This window comes from Puma concolor, chromosome A1 (genome assembly GCF_028749965.1).
Source record: "Puma concolor isolate L17-30 chromosome A1, mPumCon1.1.hap2, whole genome shotgun sequence".
In the NCBI taxonomy this organism is placed as follows: Eukaryota; Metazoa; Chordata; class Mammalia; order Carnivora; family Felidae; genus Puma; species Puma concolor.
In genome coordinates this window covers 124,449,521-124,473,485 of record NC_141667.1, presented here as the reverse complement: position 1 = coordinate 124,473,485, position 23,965 = coordinate 124,449,521, and the positions used below count along the sequence as shown (strand labels likewise).

General features: G+C 37.6%; 1 protein-coding gene and 1 non-coding gene across 2 annotated transcripts in view; one reads left to right on the top strand and one right to left on the bottom strand.

The window, feature by feature from the left end:
* Positions 1-23,965, bottom strand: part of PFDN1 (prefoldin subunit 1) — a 72,323-nt gene that overhangs the window by 42,546 nt on the left and 5,812 nt on the right. The window lies entirely within an intron of this gene.
* LOC112861780 (U6 spliceosomal RNA) lies at positions 5,967-6,073 on the top strand. Its single transcript, XR_003223680.1, has one exon. It is a non-coding gene; the product is annotated as a U6 spliceosomal RNA (small nuclear RNA).

Genomic DNA, 23,965 nt, shown 5'->3' with positions numbered 1-23,965 from the left:
TAGTGAAAGAGATGTTCTGGAATTAGTGTAAGTGACTACACAATTTCACGAATATTCTAAAAACCAATGATTTGTGCGCTTTAAAATGTTTTAAAAAGTCAATTTTATGTTATGTGAATTTTATCTTTAACAAAATAGCAAAAAGACTTAGACACTTCATACAGAAGAGGTAAAGATGGCACCTAATAATATCAGGAGTTAGTAAAGAAATGCAAATTACACTCACAAGGAGAGGCTGTTGGAATGCCTAGGATTAACAACAACAAAAAAGACAATACCAAGCATTAACGAAGATGGAAAGCAACTGGAACTCTAATATATAGATGGTTGGCAAAATAGTACAGCCGCTTTGGAAAAGAGCTGGGCAATTTCCTATAAACTTAAGCAATTGCTCACTATTCAACCCAGCAATCCCATTCCTAAGTTTATAAGCAAGAGAAATAAAAATATATGTCTATGCAAAAAACACACACAAATATTCATGATTATTATATTCATAACTGCCAAAAACCAGAAACAACTCAATGTCCATCAACCAGTGAATAGACACAATGTGGTGCCGCCATACAAGGAAATACTATTCAGCAATAAGAAGGAACAAACAAGTGATATACCTAACATCATCAAGAAATCTCAAAAGTTACGCCAAGTCAAAGAAGGACACAAATGGTTATATACAGTATGCTTCCATCTAGGTATCATTCTAAAAAAGAGAAAATAAGTGGGAAAAACAAATCAACGGTCACCAGATAGTAAGGGTGAAGAGAGAAGAATGAATAAGGAATGTTTTAAGGAGATGTAAATATTTCATCACTAGGCTGCGATGTTAATTACACAATCACATACGTTTGTCAAAACGTACAGAACTGTGTGACTAAAAAGGGTAAATTTTAGGGCTGCCTGGGTGACTGAGTTGGTTAAGTGTCCAACTTCAGCGTAGGTCATGATCTCACGGTTCATCAGTTCGAGCCTGTGAGTTTGAGCCCAATATCGGGCTCTATGCTGGAGCCTGGAGCCTGCCTCAGATTCTTGGTCTCCCTCTCTCTCTGCCCCTCCCACTCTCGCACTCTGTCTCTCAAAAATAAACATTAAAAAGAATTCTTTTTTTTAAAAAAGGAGAAATTTTATTCTATGTAAACTATACTACAAAAATGAAAAATGAGGAAATGACTTTATTTCCAACAAAATGAAAATAATACATTAATGCTAAAATGACATTAATGTAATATTTAAGAGTTCTAGGGGCATCTGGGTGGCTCAGTCAATTAAGCGTCCTGCTTAGGCTCAGGTCATGGTCTCACAGTTTATGAGTTGGAGCCCTGCATCAGGCTCTGTGCTAACAGCTCAGAGCCTGGAGACTGCTTTGGATTCTAGGTCTCCCTCTCTCTCTGTGTCCCTCCCCTGCTCATGCTCTCTCTCCTCTCTCAAAAATAAACAAACTTTAAATAGACTCTCAAAGTGACTAAGGAAAGAACATCCATTTTTTTAAATTATGAAATAAAATCAGGAAGATGCATAATCAAGAATCACTGATAACAAAAAGAGCCAAATTCTGGAAAATAAAAGTAACAAAAATAATTACAACTACAATAATTAGTTAAGACATACATGAGATAAAAAGATGTAAAATGCTTCCATATGATTTTACTCATACCTGTAATTTAAGAAACAAATGAGCAAAGGAAAAAAGAGAGAAAGACTCCTAACTACAGAGAACTGATGGTTACCAGAAGGGAGGGGGTGGGAGGATGGGTGAAACAGGTGACGAAGATTAAGGGCTGCACTTGTCATGATCAGCACTAGGTGACATATGGAATTGTTGAGTCACTATGTTGTACACCTGAAGCTCAGATAACACTGTATGTTAACTACACTGGAATTATAATTTAAAAATAAACAAAAATAAAAACATTACTATAAAATGTTAAAAAAAGGTGTAAAATGTGCAGTCAAAAACAGAAACCATGGCGGGGGAGGAGTAATAATTTTGAGCTCTACAATGGGGTCAAACTTAAGTTATTATTAACTTAAAATAGATTGTTTCAGGTATGTCATCGTATGTAAGCCACATAGTAACCACAAAGCAAAAATCTATAGTAAATATACAAAAATAAAGAGAAAGGAATATAAGCATACCACTAAAAAAAATCAGACCACAAAGGAAAAGAGCAAGAGAAGAAGCAAGGAACAGAAAACCACAGGGGCACCTGGGTGGCTCACTGGGTTAAGCATCCGACTTTGGCTCAGGTCATGATCTCATGGTTTGTGAATGTGAGCCCTGCATTGGGCTCCCTGCAGTCAACATGGAGTCCACTTTGGAGCCTCTGTCCCCTTCTTTCTCCACCCCCCACCAAAAATAAACATTAAAAAAAAAAAGAAAACCATGAAAACAACAAATGGCAATAAGCACGCATCAATAATTAAATGATAACAGACTAAATTCTCAAGTCAAAAGACATAGAGTAAACAAATAAAAAACACATATGACCCAGCTCTGTGCTGCCTACAAGATACTCCCTCTAGAGGCCTCTAGGTGGCTCACGGTTGAGCACCCAACTCGATTTCGGCTCAGGTCATGATCCCAGGGTCGTGGGATCAAGTCCTTCATCAGGCTCTGCACTGAACATGGAGTCTGCTTAAGATTTCTCTCCCTGTGTCCTTCTCCCCTGCTCATGCGCACACACTCTCTAAAATAGAATAGAATAGAATAGAATAGAATAGAATAGAATAGAATAGAATAGAATAGAATAGAATAAAATAAAATAAAATAAAATAAAATAAAACAATTAAAAAATGCACACAAGATACTCCCTCTAAATGTAAAGACATATGCAAACTTAAAATGAAAGGACACAGAAAGATATTCCCAGGCAAATGGAAACCACAAAAAAGCTGGAGCATTTATACTTACATCAGACAAAATAGACTTACAATAAAAACTGTAACGACAAACCAAAGAGGGCACTACACACTGATAGGGATCAATCCAGTAAGACAATACAACATTTGCAAACTTTTTTTGCACCAATCATAAGAGCACCTAAATATAAAGCAAATGTTATCAAATCTAAAGGGAGAAATAGACAGCAATACAATAACGGCAGAGCACTTTAATGCCCCCACTTAAATCAATGGATAGATTATTCAGACAGAAAATCACTAAGGAAACGTCACCCTTAACGACATGTAACACCAAATAGACTTACCACATATTTACAGAACATTCCATCCAAAACCAACAAAATACATTTTTCTCAATTGCATATGGAACATTTTCCAAGTTAGATCATATGCTGGGCTACAATAAGTTTTAATAAATTTGAGAACTGAAATCATATAAGCATCTTTTCACGAAACTAGGAATTACATGAATAAAACGGGGAAACTCACAAATATGTGGAGACTAAACGACATGCCACTAAACAACCAATGCACCAAAGAAATCAAAAGAGAAATCAAAACATACCTTGACATAAATGAAATTGGAAAAGCAATGTAACAAAATTTACATGATGCAGAAAAAGCAGTTCTAGGACAGAAGTTCACAACAATAAATGTCCATCTCAAGAAACAAGAAAAATCTCAAATACAACTTAACTTCATACTTCAAGGAACTAGGGGGGAAAGAAAAGACAAAACAAGGCTCAAAGTTAGTAAAAGGGAGGCAATAACAAAGATTAGAGCAAAAATAAATGAAAGTAAAAAGACAATAAAAAAGACTAATGAAATTAAAATCTGGCTCTTTGAAAAGATAAACAAAATAGACAATCTTATAGCTAGACTCACCAAGACAAAAAAGAGACAACTCAACATCAGAAATGAAAGAGATATTATGATTGATACCACAGAAATACAGAAGATCATAAAAGACTGAACAATTGTATAGCAGCAAATTGGACAGCCTAGAGGAAATGGATGAATCCCTAGAAACAAATAAACACGACTGTTTATACAATTGTGAATAAACAGAAAATCTGAATAGATGATGACTAGGAAAGAGAAATCAGAAACCTCCCAACTAGTCAATGGATGGATTCAAAGATGAATTCTACCAAAAATTCAAGGAAGAATTAGTATAAGTCGTTTTCAACCCAACTCTTCCAAAAACAGAAGAGGAGGAAACACTCTCAAGTTCATTTTAGGGGGCCAGCATTACTCTGATACCACAAACAGATAAGGTCATCATGAGAAAAGAAAATTATGGGCTCATATTCCTGATGAACACAGATACAAAAATCTTCACAAAATGTTAGCAAACTGATTTCAACATAAATTAAGAGGATCATACACTGGGGGGACTTCCAGAGAAAATGGCATAGTAGGACTCACCTCATCTCACACATACACCTAGATAACACCAACATCAGTGTAAATAACCCAGAAAACAACTTGAAGGCTGGAGGAACAGACCGCCCCCAGCTCAATGTAGAGAAAGGGCCACACTGAAGAGGATAAGAAGGGTGGAAATGCAATTGAGAGCTAAATAGACCCACAGGACTGTCTGGGGAAGGGAGGGACCAGCAGGCGCAGAGAGGGGAGATGATCAGATCCCCAACCCAGGCACCCCAGGCACCCCATGCACCAGGCACCCACATGGGGAAAAAACTAATCCCCATAACATGTGGCTTTGAAAACCACAGGGGCCTAACAATCAGTAAGGCTTAACACATGGAATTTTAAAAATCAGAAAGAAGACTCTGTTCTAGGAGAGCAGGGAGGGTGGAGTACCTTTCCTTAAAGAGACAGCACAACAAATAGCCTCACTGATATACAGCACAAAAGCAGAAATTAGAAAACACTGGGGGGGGGGGGGGGGGGAGGGGGGTATAACAGGAACATTTAATGGTTGATGTCAGAGTGCATACTGGAGAGGTAGGGATCTTTGGGACACTTCTGCAAGAATAAAAGAGCTGCCAGGTGCCATTTCTCTCCCTTGTCCTCCAGCCTAGAAACACCTGCAGAAACCAGCACAGCACCTACATTCTCCATGGTGCTTCCTAACAGCATCCCCCACCACAAGCACTTCTGCAGTTTCTGCCCCCTCCAACCTGGCAGGCCTCACCAACAGTTTTCTCAGGTGACTGCAATGGACCTTTACAGACCATGCATACACCATGTGCCCTATGCTCCTATTCTGCTGCTGACATGCCCCCTCCAATACACCCTTGTTCAGAACCCATCCAAAGCGGTGCCACAATAGTATGCAAGCAGTCCCAACAGAGACCAGCACCACTCCAAAGGGACTCCTGCCCCAGGGAGAAGGGAAGATAACCCCACACACTACTCCCAACTGCAGACCCAACTGGAGGCAAAGTGGGTCCCAGGCAAACTGACTTCAGGCCCAGTCTAGCAACAAAAATTTCTCAGGGGATGACAAAGGGAGAGTACCCTGAGGTTCAGTTCTACTACATCTCTGGCAAACACCTGGTCTGACTCAACTCAAGCACAAGAGAAACCCAGACTGGCCCACTAACAACACAGGGACCAAACCCTGCCCACAACAGGCAAAGAGAGCCATTACGGATGACTGGACTGAAGCCAAACACAGATCAGCCACAAGAGCGGGGCACACACAACACACGTAGGAGACCCTGAAGCACCAAGTCTGTTGAATGGGGAACACTGCACTGGAAGGCACCACAAGACCTAGTCTTCATGAGGCCACTACTTTCAAGACAGGAAAAATAGCTGACTTTCCTAACACAGAAACAGACACAGAGTTAGACAAAATGAGGAGATAGAGTATGTCCCACATTAAATAGGACAAAATCATAGCAAAAGAGCTAAGTGGAAATGGAGAAGTAATATGCCTGATAGAGAATTTAAAGTAATGGTCACAAAGATACTTACTAGACTTGAGACAAGACTGGAGGACCTCAGTGAGACCATCAACAAAGAGAAAAAAAAAAACATAAAAATGAATCAATCAGAAATGAAGAACAATAACTGATATTAAAAACAGACCAGTGCTCACTTGGGCAGGACATATACTAAAATTTGAACAATACAAAAAAGATTAGCATGGCGCCTGCACAAGGATGACATGCAAATCTGTGAAGTGTTCCACATTTAAACACACACACACATACACGCACACACAGAAACACACACACGCACCCCAGGTGGAATAAAAAGACCAGGGGAAGCAGAAGGAATCATCAACCTGAAGGACAGAATAATGGAAAGCAATCAAGTTGAAGAGGATTCAGAACAAATAATTTAAAATGCAATAGACTTGGCGAACTCAGTGACACCATCAAGTGTAGTAACATTCACATTTTAGGGATCCCAGGAGAAGAGAGAGAAAAGGGGGCAGAAAACGTATTTGAAGAAATAATACTTGAAAACTTCCCAAATCTGGGGAAGGAAACAGAAATCCAGATCCAGAAGGCTGACAGCCCCCAACAAAATCAACCCAAGAAGGTCCACAACAAGACACAGAATAATTAAAAAGGCAAAATGTTGTGATAAAGACAAAAATTTAAAGACATTAAGAGGAGTGTCTGGGTGGCTCAGTGTGTTGAGCATCTGACTCTGGCTCAGGTCATGATCTTGCAGTTCATGGGTTCAAGGGCCACAAAGGGCTCTCTGCTGTCAGTGCAGAGCCTACTTCAGATCTTCTGTCCCCCTTTCCCTCTGCCTCTCTCTCTCTCTCTCTCTCTGAAAAATAAACATTGGGGTGCCTAGGTGGCTGAGTCGGTTAAGCATCCGACTTTGGCTCAGGTCATGATTTCACAGTTTGTGAGTTCGAGCTCCACATCGGGCTCTGTGCTAATCGCTGGGAGCCTGGAGCTTGCTTGAATTCTGTATCTCACTCTCTCTGCCCCTCCCCCCCTCAAAAATAAATAAACATAAATAAACAAACATTAAAAAAATTTAAAGGGGCATCTGGGTGGCTCAGTTGGTTAAGCATTTGACTCTTGATTTCAGCTCAGGTCATGATCTCAAGGTTCGTGAGTTTAAGCCCCACATTGGACTCCGCAATTATGCAGAGCCTACTTGGACGTTCTCTCTCTTCCTCTAACCCTCTCCTGCTCATGCTCTCTGTCTCAAAATAAATAAACAAGAAAGAAAAGGAAAGGAAAGGAAAAAAAAAAGGAAAGGAAAGGAAAAGGAAAAGGAAAAGGAAAAGGAAACGGAAACGGAAAAGGAAAAGGAAAGAAAAGAAATTTCCCAGAATAGGAAATAAAGAGCTTCCCAGACAAACAAAAGCTAAAGGAATTAATCACCACTAAACAAGCCCTACAAGAAATGTTAAATGGAACTTTCAGTGGAAAGACTATAAGTAGAAGAAAAATAGGAAGCACAAAGCAGTAAAATTGGATTTATCTATAAAAATCAGTCAGGTGGGGGCGAGCGGGTGGCTCAGTTGATTGAGTGTCCGACTTTGGCTCAGGTCATGATCTCACAGTTCATGAGTTTCAGACCTGCATCGGGCTCTCTGTTGTCAGTGTGGAGCCCACTTTGGATCCTCTGTCCCCCCTCTCTCTGCACCTCCTCTGCTCACTCTCCCTCTCTCTCAAAAATAAATATACACATGGGGCGCCTGGGTGGCGCAGTTGGTTAAGCGTCCGACTTCAGCCAGGTCACGATCTCGCGGTCCGTGAGTTCGAGCCCCGCGTCAGGCTCTGGGCTGATGGCTCAGAGCCTGGAGCCTGTTTCCGATTCTGTGTCTCCCTCTCTCTCTGCCCCTCCCCCGTTCATGCTCTGTCTCTCTCTGTCCCAAAAAAAATAAATAAACATTGAAAAAAAAAAATTAAAAAAAATAAATAAATAAATGCACACAAAAAAAGAGTCATGTGATTCACAAAATAAAAGAATGTAAAGTATGACACCATATACCTAAAAAATGGAGAGGAAAGAATGGGTTCAAACTTAAGCAACCATCAACTTAATATACACTGCTACATGCATAAGATATTATATAGAAACCTAATGGTAACCACAAATCAAAAATCAGTAGAAGACACACAAAAATAAAGAGAAAGGAATCCAAGTATATCATTAAAGAAAGCCAGCAAACCATGAGAGAAGAGATCAAAGGAAGAAAGGCACAGAGAAGAAATACAAAAACAACCATTAAGTAACAAAAGAGCAATAAGTACATATCTGTCAATAACTTTGAATTTATATGGACGAAAATACTTCAATCAAAAGACACAGGATGACGGAATGGATAAAAAGGCAAGACCCATCTATATGCTGCCTACAAAAGATTCATTTCAGACCTAAAGACATATGCAGATTGAAGTAAAAAGAAAGCCAGGGTAGCAATATTTACATTGGATAAAATAGATTTTAAAAGACCATAACAAGAGACAAAAAAAACACTATATAATCATAAAGGCAACAATCCAACAAGAAGATTTCACAATTGTAGATATTTACATACTCTACACAGGAGCACCCAAATACATAAAATAGCTAATAACAAACATAAAGGAAGTAATCAATACCAATAAAAGTAGGAGACTTTAACACATTCTTTTCAAGTGCACAAGGAACAGTCTCAGGAAAAGATCACTTATTAGGTCACAAAACAAGTTTAAACAAATTCAAAAACACTGAAGTCATACCGTGGAATCTTTCTGATTATAACATTATGAAACTAGAAATCAATCTCAAGAAAAAAATCTGGAAAGAACACAAATACATGGAGGTTAAACAATATGCTACTAAACAATGAATGGGTCAACCAAAAATTCAAAGAGGAAATAAAAAACTCATCATCAGAGATATAAACAAATCAAAACCACAAAATGAGGTACAACCTCACACCTGTCAGAATGGCTAAAAGTAAAACTCAAGAAACAACAGATGTTGGCAAGGATGTGGAGAAACGGAAACACTTTTGCACTGCTGGTGTAAATGCAAACCGGTGAAGCCACTCTAAAAAACAGTATGGAGGTTCCTCAAAAAATTAAAAACAAAACTACCCTACAACCCAACAATGGCACTACTAGGTATTTATCCAAAGGATACAGAAATGCTGATTCAAAGGAGCACATGCATCCTAATGTTTATAGCAGTGCTATCAACAATAGTCAAATTACGGAAAAGGTCCAAATGTCCAACAACTGAGGAATGGATAAAGATGATGTGCATTATATATATATATATATATATATATATATACACACACACACACACACACACACACACACATATATATATACAATGGAATATTACAAGGTGATCAAAAAAAATGAGATCTTGCCATCTACAACAACGTGGATGGAACTTGGGTGTGTTATGCTTAGCAAAATAAGTCAAAGAAAGACAAATACCATAAGATTTCACTCGTATGTGGAATTTAAGAAACAAATAGAATAACACAGGGGAAGGGAAGGAAAAGTAAGATAAAAACAGAGAGGGAGGCAAACCCTAAGAGACTTTTAACGACAGAGAACAAACTGAGGGTTGCTGGAGAGAAGGTAGGTGGGAGGGATGGGTAAATGGGTGCTGGGCATTAAGGAGGGCACTTATTGGGATGAACGCTGGCTGTTAAATGTAAGTGATGAATCACTGGGTTCTACTAAAACAAATACTACACTGTATGTGAACTAATTTGAACTTACTTATTTTTAAAATTTTTTAAATTACTTTATTTATTTGGGGGGCAGGGGTAGAGAGAATCCCAAGCAGGCTCTACAATGTCAGCACGGAATCTGACACAAGGCTCAATCTCACTAACTATGAGATCATGATCTGAGCCGAAATTAAGAGGTGGGCGCTCAACCGAATATGCCACTGAAGTGCCCCTTGTGTTTATTTTTAATTTATTTATTTAAATTCAAGTTAGTTGGGGCATGTGGGTGGCTCAATCAGTTAACTGTCCGACTCTTGATTTCGGCTCAGATCAGGATCCCATGATCCCTCAGGTCATGGGATTGAGTCCCGCATCAAGATCCATGCTCAGAGTGGAGCCTGCTTAAGATTCTCTCTGCCTCTCCCTCTGCCCATCTCCCCTGCTCATACTCTCTCTCTAAAATAAAATTAAGGGGAGCCTGAGTGGCTCGGTTGGTTCAGTGTCTGACTTTGGCTCAGGTAATGATCTCATGGCTCATGCCCTACATCAGGCTCTGTGCTGACAGCTCAGAGACTGGAGCCTGCTTCAGATTCTGTCTCCGTCTCTCTCTGCCCCTCCCCTTCTCATGCACTCTCTCTCTCTAATATAAATAAATATTTTTAAAAATTTTTTTACAAAATTTTTAAAAAATGAATAAAATAAAAATAAAATAAAAATTAATTAATAAAAAAAATACATGGTGGGTACCTGGGTGGCTTAGTCAGTTAAGTGTCAGACTTCAGCTCAGGTAACGATCTCACGATTCATGAGGTTGAGCCCTGCTAACAGTGTGGAGCCTGTTCAGGATTCTATCTCTCCCTCTCTCTCTGCCCCTCCCCACCCTCAAAAAAAAAAAAAAAACTTTAAAAAATTCTAATAATAAATCATAAAAAATCATAATAAAATAAATAAACTACATGGAGACAAATGAAAATGAAAGCACAAGGGTCCAAATCCTTGGGATGCAGTATAAGTCATTCTAAGAAAGAAATTTAGAGCAATACAGGCCTACTTCAAGAAGTAAAAAAAAATCGCAAATAAACAACCTAACCTTACAGCTAAAGGAACTAGAAACAAAACCCAAAACCAGTAGAAGGAAGAAAATAATAAAGATTAACAGTAGAAATAAACAAAATAGAAACTAAAAAACAATATAACAGATCAATGAAACCAGGAGCTGGTTCTTTGTTTTTGTTGTTGTTCTTGTTGTTTGTTTTAAAGATTTTTTTTTTATCATTTTTAAGTAATCTCTACACCCAACATGGGGCTCGAACTCACAACCAAGGGATCAAGAGTCACAAGTTCCACCAACTAAGCCAAGAGCTGGTTCTTTGATAAACCTTTAACCAGACTCATAAAAATAAAAAAAAAATAAAAAAAAAAAAGAGAGCGAGACAGAAGACCCAAAATCAGAAATCAAAGAAAACAAGTAACAACTGACTCTATATTAATACAAAAGATTATAAGATAATATCACAAAAAATTATATGCCAACAAACTGGACAACCAAGAAGAAACTGATAAATTCCCAGAAACATATAACTTCCCAAAACAGAATCAGGAAGAAACAGAGAATTTGAACAGACCAGCAGTGACATTGAATCTGTAATCCAAAAACTCCCAACAAACAAAAGTCCATGACCAGACAGCTTCATATGTGAATTCTACCAAACATTTAAAGAAGAGTTAATATCTCTTTATTCCAAAAAATAGAAAAGGAAAACTTCCAAATTCATTCTATGAGGCCAGCATTACCCTGATACCAAAACTAGATAGACACTGTGAAAAAAGAGAACTACTGGCCAATATCTCTCACGAACACTGATGCAAAAATCCTCAACAAAATATTAGCAAAGTGAAACCAACAATTCATTTAAAAAAATCATTCATCCAGGCACCTGAGTGGCTCAGGTCATGATCTCACAGTTTGGTTCATCTGCTCTCCACATCTGCTCCCATTTCAGATCCTCTGTCTCCCTCTCTCTGCCCCTCCCCCACCCGTTCTTGCATGCTCTCTCTCTCTCTCTCTCTCTCTCAAAAAAAATAAACATTAAAAAAAAAAATCATTCACCATGATCAAGTGGGATTTATTCCCAGAAGGCAATGATGGGTCAATATTCGCAAATCAATCAACATGACACATCACATCAACAACAAAGGAAAGGATAAGAACCATCATATCATTTTAACAGATGCAGAAAAAGCATTTGACCAAGTATAACATCCACTCACGATACAAACCCTCAAGATAAGTAGGTTTTGGAGGGAACATACCTCAGCATAATAAAGGCCATATATGAAAAACCCACAGCCAACATCATACTCAGTAGTGAAAAATGGAGAGCTTTCCCCTAAAATCAGGAATAAGACTAAGATGTCTATTCTCACCATTTTTACTTAACACAGTATTGGAAGTTTAGTCATAGCAATCAGACAAGAAAAATGAATAAAAGGCATCCAAATTGGTAAGGAAGAAGCCAATGTTTCACCATTTGCGGATGATATGATACTATATACAGAAAACCCTCAAGACTCCACCAAAAAACTACTAGAACTGATAAATGACTTCAGTAAGGTCGCAAGACACAAAATCAATATACACAAATCTGTTGCATTTCTATACACTAATAATAAAGTAGCATAAAGGGAAATTAAGAAAACAATCCCATTTATAATTGCACAAAAAATAAAATACCTAAGAATAAACTTAACCAAGGAGATGAAAGATCTGTACTCTGAAACTATAAAATACTGACGAAAGAAACCGAAGACAACACAAATGGAAAGATATTCCATGCTCATGGACTGGAAAAACAATTACTGTTAAAATGTCCATACTACCCAGAGCAATCTACATATTTAATGAAATCCCTATCAAAATTCTAATGACATTTTTCACAGAAGTATAACAAACAATGCTAAAAGTTGCATGGAACCATGAAAGACCCCAAATAACCAAAGCAATCTTGTGAAAGAACAAATGGAGGCATCATGGTTCCTGATTTCAAATTATATTACAAAGCTATAGTAATCAAACAATACAGTACTAGCCTAAAAGCAGACATAGACCAATGAAACAAACTAGAGAGCTCAGAAATAAACCCACACAGGGGTGCCTGGATGATGGCTCAGTCCCTTACGCATCCAATTCTTGATTTTTGCCTCAGGTCATGATCCCAGGGCTGTGAAATCAAATCCCGCATTGGGCTCCAGGTTGAACATGGAGTCTGCTTGGGATTCTCTCTCTCTCTCTCTCTCCCCGTCCTCCACTCACACACTTGTGCACACTCTCCCTCTTTCTAAAAGATTTAAATAAATAACCTGCTGATATCCTGAGGGCATGACCTTAAAAAAAAAAGAAACAGACCCACACACAGATGATCAATTAATTTATAACAAGGCAATCAAGAATATACAATAAGGGGGGTGCCTGGGTGGCTCAGTCAGTTAAGCGTCCAACTCTAGATTTTGGCTCAGTTCATGATCTCAAGGTTCATGAGTGCAAGTCCCACATCAGGCTCTGTGCTAAGTGTGGAGCCTACTTGGGATTCTTTCTTTCCTTCTCTCTCTGTTCCTCCCCCACTTGTGCTCTCTCTCTCTCTCTAAATAAACAATAAAATAAAATTTAAAAAAAGAATATACAATGAAGAAATGACACGCTCTTCCATAAACGGTGTTGGGAAAGCCAGTCACATGCAAAAGAATGACACTGGAACATTATCTTATAGCACACAAAAATCAATTAGATATGTACTAATGATTTGACATTAAGACCTGAACCATAAAACAACCAGAAGAGAACTTAGAAAAACTTTCCCTTTATATAGGTTTTGGTGATTTCTTGGATTTGACAACAAAAGGCAAAGGCAAAAAAAAAAGCAAAATCAAGTACATCAAACTAAAAGCCTTCTACGTAGCAAAGGAAACAAAATGAAAGGCAACCTGTGAAGTGGGAGAAAATATTTACAAATCATATATATAAGGCACTCACATCCAAAATACATATAAAAATGAATTCTTAAAACTTAATTAACAAATCTCATTTAACAATGGACAGAAGATCTACATAGACATTTTTCCAAAGAAGACAGATGGCCAACACATACATGAAAAGGTATTCAACATCACTAACCATGGGGGAAATGCAAATCAAACCACAATGAAAGTATCACTTCAAATCTATGAGAAATAACAAGCGATGGCAAGGACAAGGAGAAAAGGGAAGACTTGCACACTATAGGTGGGAATATAAATTGTTGCAAACACTATGAAAAAGAGTATGTTCCTCAAAAAATAAAAAATAGAACTACCATACGATCCAGCAATTCCACTTCTGGGTATCTGTTGAAAGGAAATGAAAACACCACTTTGAAAAGATATATGCACTCCCTTGTTCACTGTAGCATTATTCACAATAGCCAAGACATGGAAGAAACCTAAGAGGCCGTCGATGGATGGATGGAGAAAATGTGGTATATACAAAAAAAGAAGCAAATCTTGCCACTTGAGATAACATGGATGGACCCTGAAGATTTTATGCTAAGTGAAATAAGTCAGACAGAGAAAGGCAAATACTGATGATCTCACATATATGTGACATGTAAAAAAACAAACAAACAAACAAAGTCACAGATTTATAAAACAGACTGACAGTTGCCAATGGCCAGGGTTGGGCAAAATGGATGAAGATGATCAAAACGTATAAACATCCACTTAAAAAATAAATAAGTCAACATATAAAGTACAGCATGCTGATTATAGTGAACTCTATTGTATATTTGAAAGTTGCTAAAAGAGAAAAATCTTAAAAGTTCTCATCACAAGAAAAAAAATTTGTTACCACGTGTGCTGATGGATTTTAAGTGGACATACTATGATCATTTCACACTATACAAAATATTGACTCATTATGCTGTAGACCTGAAATTAATGATATGTCAATTATACCTCAAAAAAATAAATACCAATTTGGGCATTTACAAAAAAACGTTTTATATAGAAGCAGATTTATACATAATAGACTTAAATTTCAATAAATATATATATATATATACACAGATAGATATCACCAGACACACAAATAAATAGGAAAATATGACCCATTGTCTGGAGGAAATTCAGTTAAGAGAAACAGACTCAGAAAGGAGAGAAAGAAAGCAATTAGCAGACAGAAAAAAAAGTTAAAAAAAATTTTTTAATGTTTATTTTTGAGAGAGTCAGAGCGCAAGCAGGGGAGACACAGAATCTGAATGAAGCAGGTTCCAGGCTCTGAGCTGTCAGCACAGAGCCCAATGTGGGGCTCAAACTCATGAACCATGAGATTATGACCAGAGCTGAAGTCGGATGTTTAACCAACTGAGCCACCCAAGCACCACTTGCAGATAGAAAATTTTAAAATATTATATAATGTGATTAAGAAATAAAGGAAGACATGAACTTAACAATAGAGAAATTAATATAAAAAAGAGGCAAGGGGTGCCTGGGTGGCTCAGTCAGTTAAGCAACTGACTCGATTTCAGCTCAGGTCATGATCTCATAGTTAGTGGGTTCGAGTACAGCTAACACTGACAGTGCAGAGCCTGTTTGGGATTCTACCTCTCCCTCTCTTTCTCCCTCACTCATTCATATATATATAAATATACATAAGTGTAAATATACATACACACACACACACACACACACACATGCACATACACTCTCTCAAAATAAATAAGTAAACTTAAAAAAGAAAAGGAAAAAAAAGAGGCATGCGCTACTTCTGATGATGAAAAACACCACACTTACACCAACAAAATCACTGGTCAGGCTTTAGAGCAAATTAGACACTGTAAAAAAAAAAATCAATAAACTCAAAGATACTGAGATCAACAGAACTACCAAAATGAAGCAGTGTGGGATGGGGGGTGGCAGGGAAATTGAGCTAGTGAGCTATCAAGCCATGAAGACAAATGGAAGAAACTTAAATGCATACTGCTAAGGGGAAAAAAAAAAAAAGTCAGTCTGCAAAGACTACATACCGTATAATTCCAACTATATAACATTCTGGAAAAGTTATAGAGAACATTTTAAAAGATCAGTGGTCATCAGGGTACAAGAAAGGAAAGAAGGATGAATAGGTGGAACACAGGAGATTTGGGGGGACTATGAAATGATTTTGTACGATACCGTAATGGCAAATACAAGATATTATACATTTGCCAAAACCCACGGAACTGTACAAAACAGTGAATCTTAATGTAAACTATGGATCTTAATCATAATGTATTCCTTCATTTGTAACAAATGCACCACACGAATGTAAGATGTTAACAGAAACGGGGGTGGAGAGAGGGTATGTGAGAGCTCTCTGTACTTTCTATAAACCTGAAACTACTCGAAAAAATCATTGGCTCTTTCAGGTTGTCTCCGTCCTGTCCCCATTTTTTCATTTGTTTGTTTTTTAAATTAAACACCACCCCCCTCCCTGTCCTTTTCTCTTCCAGTGTCAATATTACAAGCATTATGCAAGGTTCTCCACTAAGCTATCTCTACCCAAGTCCCTCCAAGAACTCCTTTATGATCAAGGTTTTAACTTGGCTAATGAACTGCAAAATAATATCACCCCCTATCACTTGCACTATGTCTGCATCATCTGTCATTTCTACCTGTACGTTCCCCCACTTCAACCACAGCTATCAATGATTATCACCACTTGCCCACTCACCTAGTCCCAAACTTGCAAGTATTCTCCTTGTACCCTATATATTCCCCATTTATGACTAAGACTCATCATTTTCTTTCATACTGACCCTTTTCCTCTCCCTTCCATTTCTGCCACCTTCTGAACTTATTACATTCCTGAATTACTTCAATAGCTTCTTTCTGCATTCCATGTTAAACTCTCAATTTATCCTACATATATTACCAACAGTTTTCATGTGGCTAGCCCTCAATTATTGGTCACTGGAAAGACTGTTGTGGATGATTTTAACAGACACTATTGACTGGCTACCCAATATCCATTCTTCTTTGTTGAGAGAGCTCCAATTTTGTTTGGGGACCTCCACTTTCCCAAGTGACTCAGGGAAGTGAATCCTGGGATGAATCTTGATTGGTCTTACCCAATCACAGTAGTCCCAATCCCCCAAGATTTAAGCCCAAGCATGTGGTTGAGTTCGGGTCATGAAATGTGAGAGGTGGCCCTCTGAAGACTTCTGAGAAAGATTTCTTTGCTCCTACAAATATGACATAGGAAAAACATGGTACTTTCTCACAGTGCCTGGATGGCTCAGTCAGTTAAGCGTGTGACTCTTGGTTTCGGCTCAGGTCATGATCTCACGGTTTGTGAGTTCAAGCCCTACATCGGGCTCTGTGCTAACCGCGTGGAGTCTGCTCAGGATTCTCTCTCCCTGTCTCTCTCTGCCCCTCCCCTACTCTCTCTCTCTCAAAATAAGTAAATACACTTAAAAAGAAAAAGAAAAAAAACACAGTACTAACTCTACATGTTGTCACATTTGAATTAAATCCTTGGAACTCCTACAGCCAACCTGAAGATAAAGCCGGCAAGCATAAAGGGGGCAGAGGCAAGAGTACTTAAAGAAGTGGAACTGAAGCCCAGATATAGTCCCTGAGGAGGCCTGATATACGCAACATCAATAAATCTCAGATGCATTATGCTTAATGAAAGAAACCACACAAAGTAGTACATATCATAATGATTCTATATATATGTATTCCATATGCAGTTCTAAAACAGGAAATATTAATCTATACTGAGACAAGTCATATTATCAATTGCCTGGAGTAGAACTTCCAAGAAATGACTTGTAAGAAGGAACTTTTTAGGGTGATGAAAATGTTCTGTATCATGACAGACGTGGTGATTACAGTCATCAAAATTCATTTAACTGTATCCTTAAAAATGAATGTATTTTACTATATATAAAGTATATTTCAACAAAGTTTATTTAAGAAAAATGGGTAATTAGTACTATAGTATGCCAGATGATTATAAATGCCATGAAGAAAAATAAAGTCAAAAAGAGAGAGTACAGGAGGCAAGAAGGTAGGGGTAGAAGTTATGTATATAATTTTAAACAGGGTGGTTATGACAGGCCTCAGTGCCTTTTTAATAAAGACCTAAAGGAAGACAAAGGTGTACAGCAGACATCTGGAAGAAAACATCTCCAGACAGAGAGACCAGCAACTGCAAAAGCCCTTGTCTTTTTCAGTGATAATATGGAAAGCTATCTGAAGATTTTGACTAGAGTGATTTTTTTTTTTTTAAGTTTATTTATTTTGAGAAAAGGAGGGGCAGAGCTAGGAAGAGACAGAATCCCAAGCAGGCTCCACACTGTCAGTGCAGAGCCCAAGGCAGGGCTCGAACTCACAAACCGCAAGATCATGACCTGAGCCAAGATCAAGAGTGGATGCTTAACTGAGCCATGCAGGTGCCCCTGACTTCTGTTTTGCAAGGATCACTCTGGGTGCTCTGTTGGGAAAAACTATAAAGTGGTAAGGATGCAAGCAGGGGGAGCCCAGTTAGGAGGCAGCTGCAATAATCAAATGGTAGCTGAAATCAGGGAGGTGGTAAGCAGAAATGTTCAGATTCTGGATCAAATTTAAAGATAGTCTTTGCTAATGGACTGAAAGTAAGACTGAAAGAGAGGAGTCAAGGATAACTACAAGATTTGGAAGACATAGAAGGACTAGGGCACCTGGGTGGCTCAGTCAGTTGAGCATCCAACTCTTGATTTCAGTGCAGGTCATGATCCCAGCGTGGTGGGATCTAGCCCCATGTCAGGCTCTGGGCTGTGTGGAACCTGCTTGAGATCCTCTCTCTCCCCACTCCTCTGCCATTCTCCCCCACTCAAGCTTTCTCTCTCAAAACAAAAAAACCGAAGAAGAGGAAATGGAAGGACAAAAAAGTCATCCACTGAAATGAGGAAGACTGTAGGGAAGAACTGGTTTACCTGGAACAGTGAGAATTTTATTTTGGTCAAGTTAATCTTGAGAGGCCTATCGAATGGAGATGTAAAGTAGGCAGGTGGATATACAAATCTGGAGTTCAGGGAAGGGGTCTAAGCTAAAGATAAAAACCTGGGAGTTGCCAGTATATCAAAAGGCACTGTAAAGATATAAGCCTGGGGACACCTGAGTGGCTCAGTTGGTTAAGCATCCAACTTCGGCTCAGGTCATGATCTCATGGTTCACGAGTTCAAGCCCTGCGTCAGGCTGCGTGCTGACAGCTCGGAGCCTGGAGCTTGCTTTGGATTCTGTGTCTCCCTTTCTCTCTGCCCTTCCCCCACTCACACTATCTCTATCTCTCTCTCTTTCTCTCTCTCCAAAATCAATAAACATTAAAAAAAAAAATCTTAAAGAGATAAGCCTGGATGAGATCACTAAGAGACTGAGTAAAGAAAAGAAAAAAAATTCCAAAGGCTGAGCCCAAGGTCAATCTAATACTTGGAAATGGGAAAGAAAAAGAAACAGTAAAGGAGACTGAGAAGGAGTGGCCAGTGAAATAAAAGGAAAACCAAGAGGTGATCTCCTAGAAGCCAAAGGAAGAAAATGGTTCAACCAGGAAAGACCAACTGGAATAAATGTTGATAGGTCAAATTAGATGAGGGCTGAGAATTCACTGGAATTATTAGAGAATCGTGGTCCCTTGAGGAACCCAAGTCCATGTAAACATTCCTTGTTCTAGATGAGTAACTCACACACTGCTAGGTTCAATCTGTACTAATTAGAAATCACTGTGTATTTTTAAATCAAACTATTACTCCTAAAATGGAAGCAGTAGTATCTTAGTCTATTTTAAACATGATGTTTATTTTTGTCACTATTTGGTATTCTAAGTATTCTGGTAAATAATCACCTCTGATGTTTACCACTTTTACTCTAGCCTCATCAAACCCCAAACATTTCCACATATAATCATCAAGATTTGCTATATCTTTTTCCAAGATGTGATCTTTCGTTTACTAAAAGGTTAAAATGTAACACTGGATGAAACAGAACCAAATTATTATCCAGTGAGCATTAAAGGACACAAACAGAAGACTCCTAGTACAAAACCATAAAGTCACAGAAATATAAATATATTTTCGGACAAATGCAAAAGACGCAATCTAACACACACATACAGGATGCATACTGTGATCCAAATCTTTTTACCCTGAGCCAAACAATGTAAAAGGCTTGGTTTAGGGCAGCCATGCTCTTATCTATTTAAAGATACATTTTTAATACTGGGATCCTGCTGCTGTGCAAATTTTGATAGGAGAACATTTCAAGTCCTCTTCAAAGCCAAGTAATGTGTCTCCCAAGTAATCTGGTCCATTTCAAGGTAACTGACCTTCCTCAAAACAAGAGATGGTTAAGTAGAGTTCTTGGCCAGGACAGTAAGATAACATTCCCTCAGACATATCCATTCGAACTTGAATGCTAAAAATAAATTGAGCATACATTCTTCACAAAACCACAGGCACTAATGGTGCATGCAACACACTGCAATCCTAATTATTCCTTCTGGGCAAAGGATATTTGCAGCCCCTATCAATTCCTGATACAAGGAGTAAAAAAGAATACTAACAAGTCATACCAAGTGTGTATTCACATACATGGACTGACTGCCTTTCAACTTCTAGGTCAATATTTTTTGTGAGCTCCTTTTGGATGTTTCATTAAGCAGATTATGTTCCTGGACATGAACATTTCAGTCCCCTCTCAAACAGATTAGATAGCAAGTTGTTCCTAAATTTGCCACTATGAGATAAGTGGCAGCTAAAATCAGAAAATTCTTGGTACAGCCTAAAAGTGATTGTTTTTCAGGGGCGCCTGGGTGGCTTAGTAGGTTAGGCATCCCACTCTTGATTGCGACTCAGGTCATGGTCTCAGTTGGTGAGATCAAGCCCCACGTCAGGCTCTGTGCTGACAGTGTGGAGCCTGTGTGGAATTCTCTCTCTCCCTCTTTCTTTGTTCCTCTATCTCAAAATAAAGAAATAAACTTAAAAAATAAGAACTGATTGTTTTTCATTTCAGAGAAACTCAGCTAGTCAGTTGCAGCAAACAATTCCCCAATGACAAAGTAACATAGTTCAAGGTTACTGCTACCTTTATTTTTATTTACATGGGAACAACAAGGTAATGGTACTTTTCACCCTTCCCTCAGTTTACTAAATCAATCCTTATCACCAATTAGAATACACTGTAGTATCCTCTTGGGTTGCTGAGTAATTGCTACTTTCATGCAACAAAAGCAGGTTTTGTTTCATCCTTTGCCAGTTTAAAAAACAAATGTGAAGCCTTTTGATGTCAGGAAATCCAAAAGCAAAGTGCTCCAAGTAACCAAATGAATCAATTCCATTTACATTTTTTAATCAAGTTCAAGCCTAAAATAAGTAACCCTACAAGGACACATTAAGTAAAAATTTTATTTTCGCATGTTTGTACATCCCAAGTAGAACAGACTTCTCCTGTTTTTACAATAAACTTCTAATTAGCACACGAATTTTCAAAACTAATTTCCTGTGTTTCAGTGAGACTGGATTCTGGAGGACATGGGAGGGGAAGAAGGGAAAGAATTATTAAAAGTACTCTTCTAAAGAAGAAACATGGCTATGTAATTCCTACGCAAATGTTTGTTAGCTTGCCCTCGCATAAAAACAGTGATGTCATTCTACACAGCAGTACAGCAGAGTTATAATGAACACTAAGTTTTTAAATCACTGACAACTTAAGGAAATTAAGAGTATTACTCAAAAATCTCCTCTCCCTAGAGTACCACATCTGTGAAAGAGGAGAATGTGCCCGTCTGAGGTTACATACACACTCAGCATCAACAAAAGTGAAGTCATTTCTCCTTGCACAACAGGAAAAGTTGTTTTTGTTTTTTTTTTTCCCCCTTACAGCTCTGAGCAATGAAAGCCAGGACTTTAAATGGCTCTGTATAAAAACACAAAAAGGGAGGGTCACAATCTATTAGTAAAAGCAGTTCAACATCAAGAACCCCTCTTCCTTTAAAATAAAATCTAAAAAATAACTTTTTAAAAATGCCTTCTTACCTTTGAAAATTATTTTATCTTTGCTTCATTTTCTCTACTCTAAAATACAGATTACTACATTTAAAGAGAAGATATAAGGAGCTGATGAATTTCTATCTGCAGTGTGCTCTCACAGCAAAAATAATGTGTACTTTTCTCCTATAGCAATCACTAAATAAAATATCCAAACCTGATTCCAGTAAGAACAATATAAACTATTTTTACTATAACATCAACAATATTTACTGCACCAAGTTTTGTGGTTTATTTCCTAATCTAGTAAAACTATTTCATCAGCTTTAAAATTAAACCAAATTGACTAGAATACCAACTTTACAACTATCTGAAATTGTAAAATGGTTGCAAAACTTCAGGCACCATGACTATGTCCCTTTCTATTAATATTTAACATAACTAAAAGAGAAACCAAATATTTCGACTTGGCTTTACTAACTGTCATGATTCAAACTACAGGTCAACATCCAAACTAACAATTAAAATCACAAGAGAACTAACAGAATAGTTTAAACAAAGGGCAGTTCAACCAAGCTACCGTGAAAAATTCAGATTTCTACATCCTAATTGCTTGAAAAGTTGCTCAACTGTTCAGATTTTGGCTACTGTTAATTTGTTCCCTATCAGGAATATATCTACTGTTTTTACTTTCTACCTGTGCCACATTTATCTTAGGTTTTACACTTCTGGATCTTTCAACCATTAGAGATCAACCATCAAATTACTTCAACAAGTAGAAATAGCAACACCGCTCCCAAACAGCAAATTCTGCATTGCTAGACACTTATCTAGTTGGTAGATTTATACCATTGTTCATTCTTAGTTCCTTAAATGTAAAAAATACCCGCAGAATGGTGGCATACCTCTAAATTGGTTTAAATATGGTACAAAGTTATTTTTAGTTAGGTTCAAGTTTTAAAAAGGCACTAATCATTCTTCTCAGAGACTAATCTACTCAAGTTCCTCCCATATTAAAAAATATTAAAGCTTAATTTGTCTCTCTTGGAAAAAAGAAGTGTATGTAATGCTCAAGTAAAAGAACATTAGAATTACAGAATACTAAACCTGATATCAAATCAGGGTCAGGATCATACCTATTGTTAATAAAAATAAGTCTGACATTTATTCTAATGATGGTCCTTTCAAACACTAGCAAGGCTAAATGTTCTCTATATGCACTTTCAAATGTAATTCTTATTTTTAAAAAATTCTCCTATCTTCTAGTGTGCAAAAAGGGAAGAAAACCCCCATAAATCCTTATAAACTGGTTCTTATTCATAAAAAAAAAAAAAGGATACCAGAAACATTCATGTATTATTTGAGAATTGTGTCTATTCCCTCCTTGCATGCTGGAAAGATGCAAAGACAAACACTTGCAATTATTCAGACAGATCATTCCACAGTTGTAACTTTCATCACAGTTCTCAAAGCAGTATGGTGAGGTCAGCTCACAAACAGCTTAAGTAGCAAAACTAGAAATTGGTGGTAGTAGTATCAGGCTACATAACAGCCTCTCCAAAGAATATGAAGTAAGAGAACTGAAATGTGCTGGCAACATGCCAAGAGACTGGACAGAATATAGCTTTGAGCAATGAATACGCAGAGTTTACAGTGTATAGCAATTCATCATCTCTTATCCTGTAGTTTGATTTTCCTTGTATAAAAACCAAAATAAGCCATATACAGGAGGTCATTTAACACTACCAAATTTCTCTACATATGTGTCTTAAAAGACATCTGGGCATGCAATGATTTGGTTAAACTAAAAACATACCCTATAAAGGAATATGTAACTTCCATCTTATATGGAGATGAAGAATATGAAATAGATATTATTATATTGATATTATTCTACATAGAACAGCTTTTATTCTCTAAGGATTATACTGCCCTGGGCCTAATTCTAAATGTTTAGGTTTTTCTATAGTGCCAGTTCTAACTAATTATCTCTGCAACTGATTGGCTTTTAGAATTGGTTAACCTTCTCAGGAGATTTAATTAAGAATTTATCTTATCCAATCAAAGAACATAATTTTGATAAGAAACAACTGCTTTGACCTAGTCAAAATGTTACTTTTACAATTTCACCTTTGTTGGATCATATTTTAAAACAGAATAAGAAAACCTAATTCTTAAGTCTTTGACTTTCTAACTGTATTTTCTTTCTGAAGAAACAAAAGAAAATGTACCTATTTTAGGCAAAAGAATCATATTCAATTCAAATCAAGACACATTTTACACCTATTTTGTGCCAGACATTATGGTGAGAACAGAGGAAACAAAGATAAATATGTATACAGTCTCAATGAGCTGACAATCAATCTAGTTGAGGCAAATGACCCACTTAGAAATCAATCAT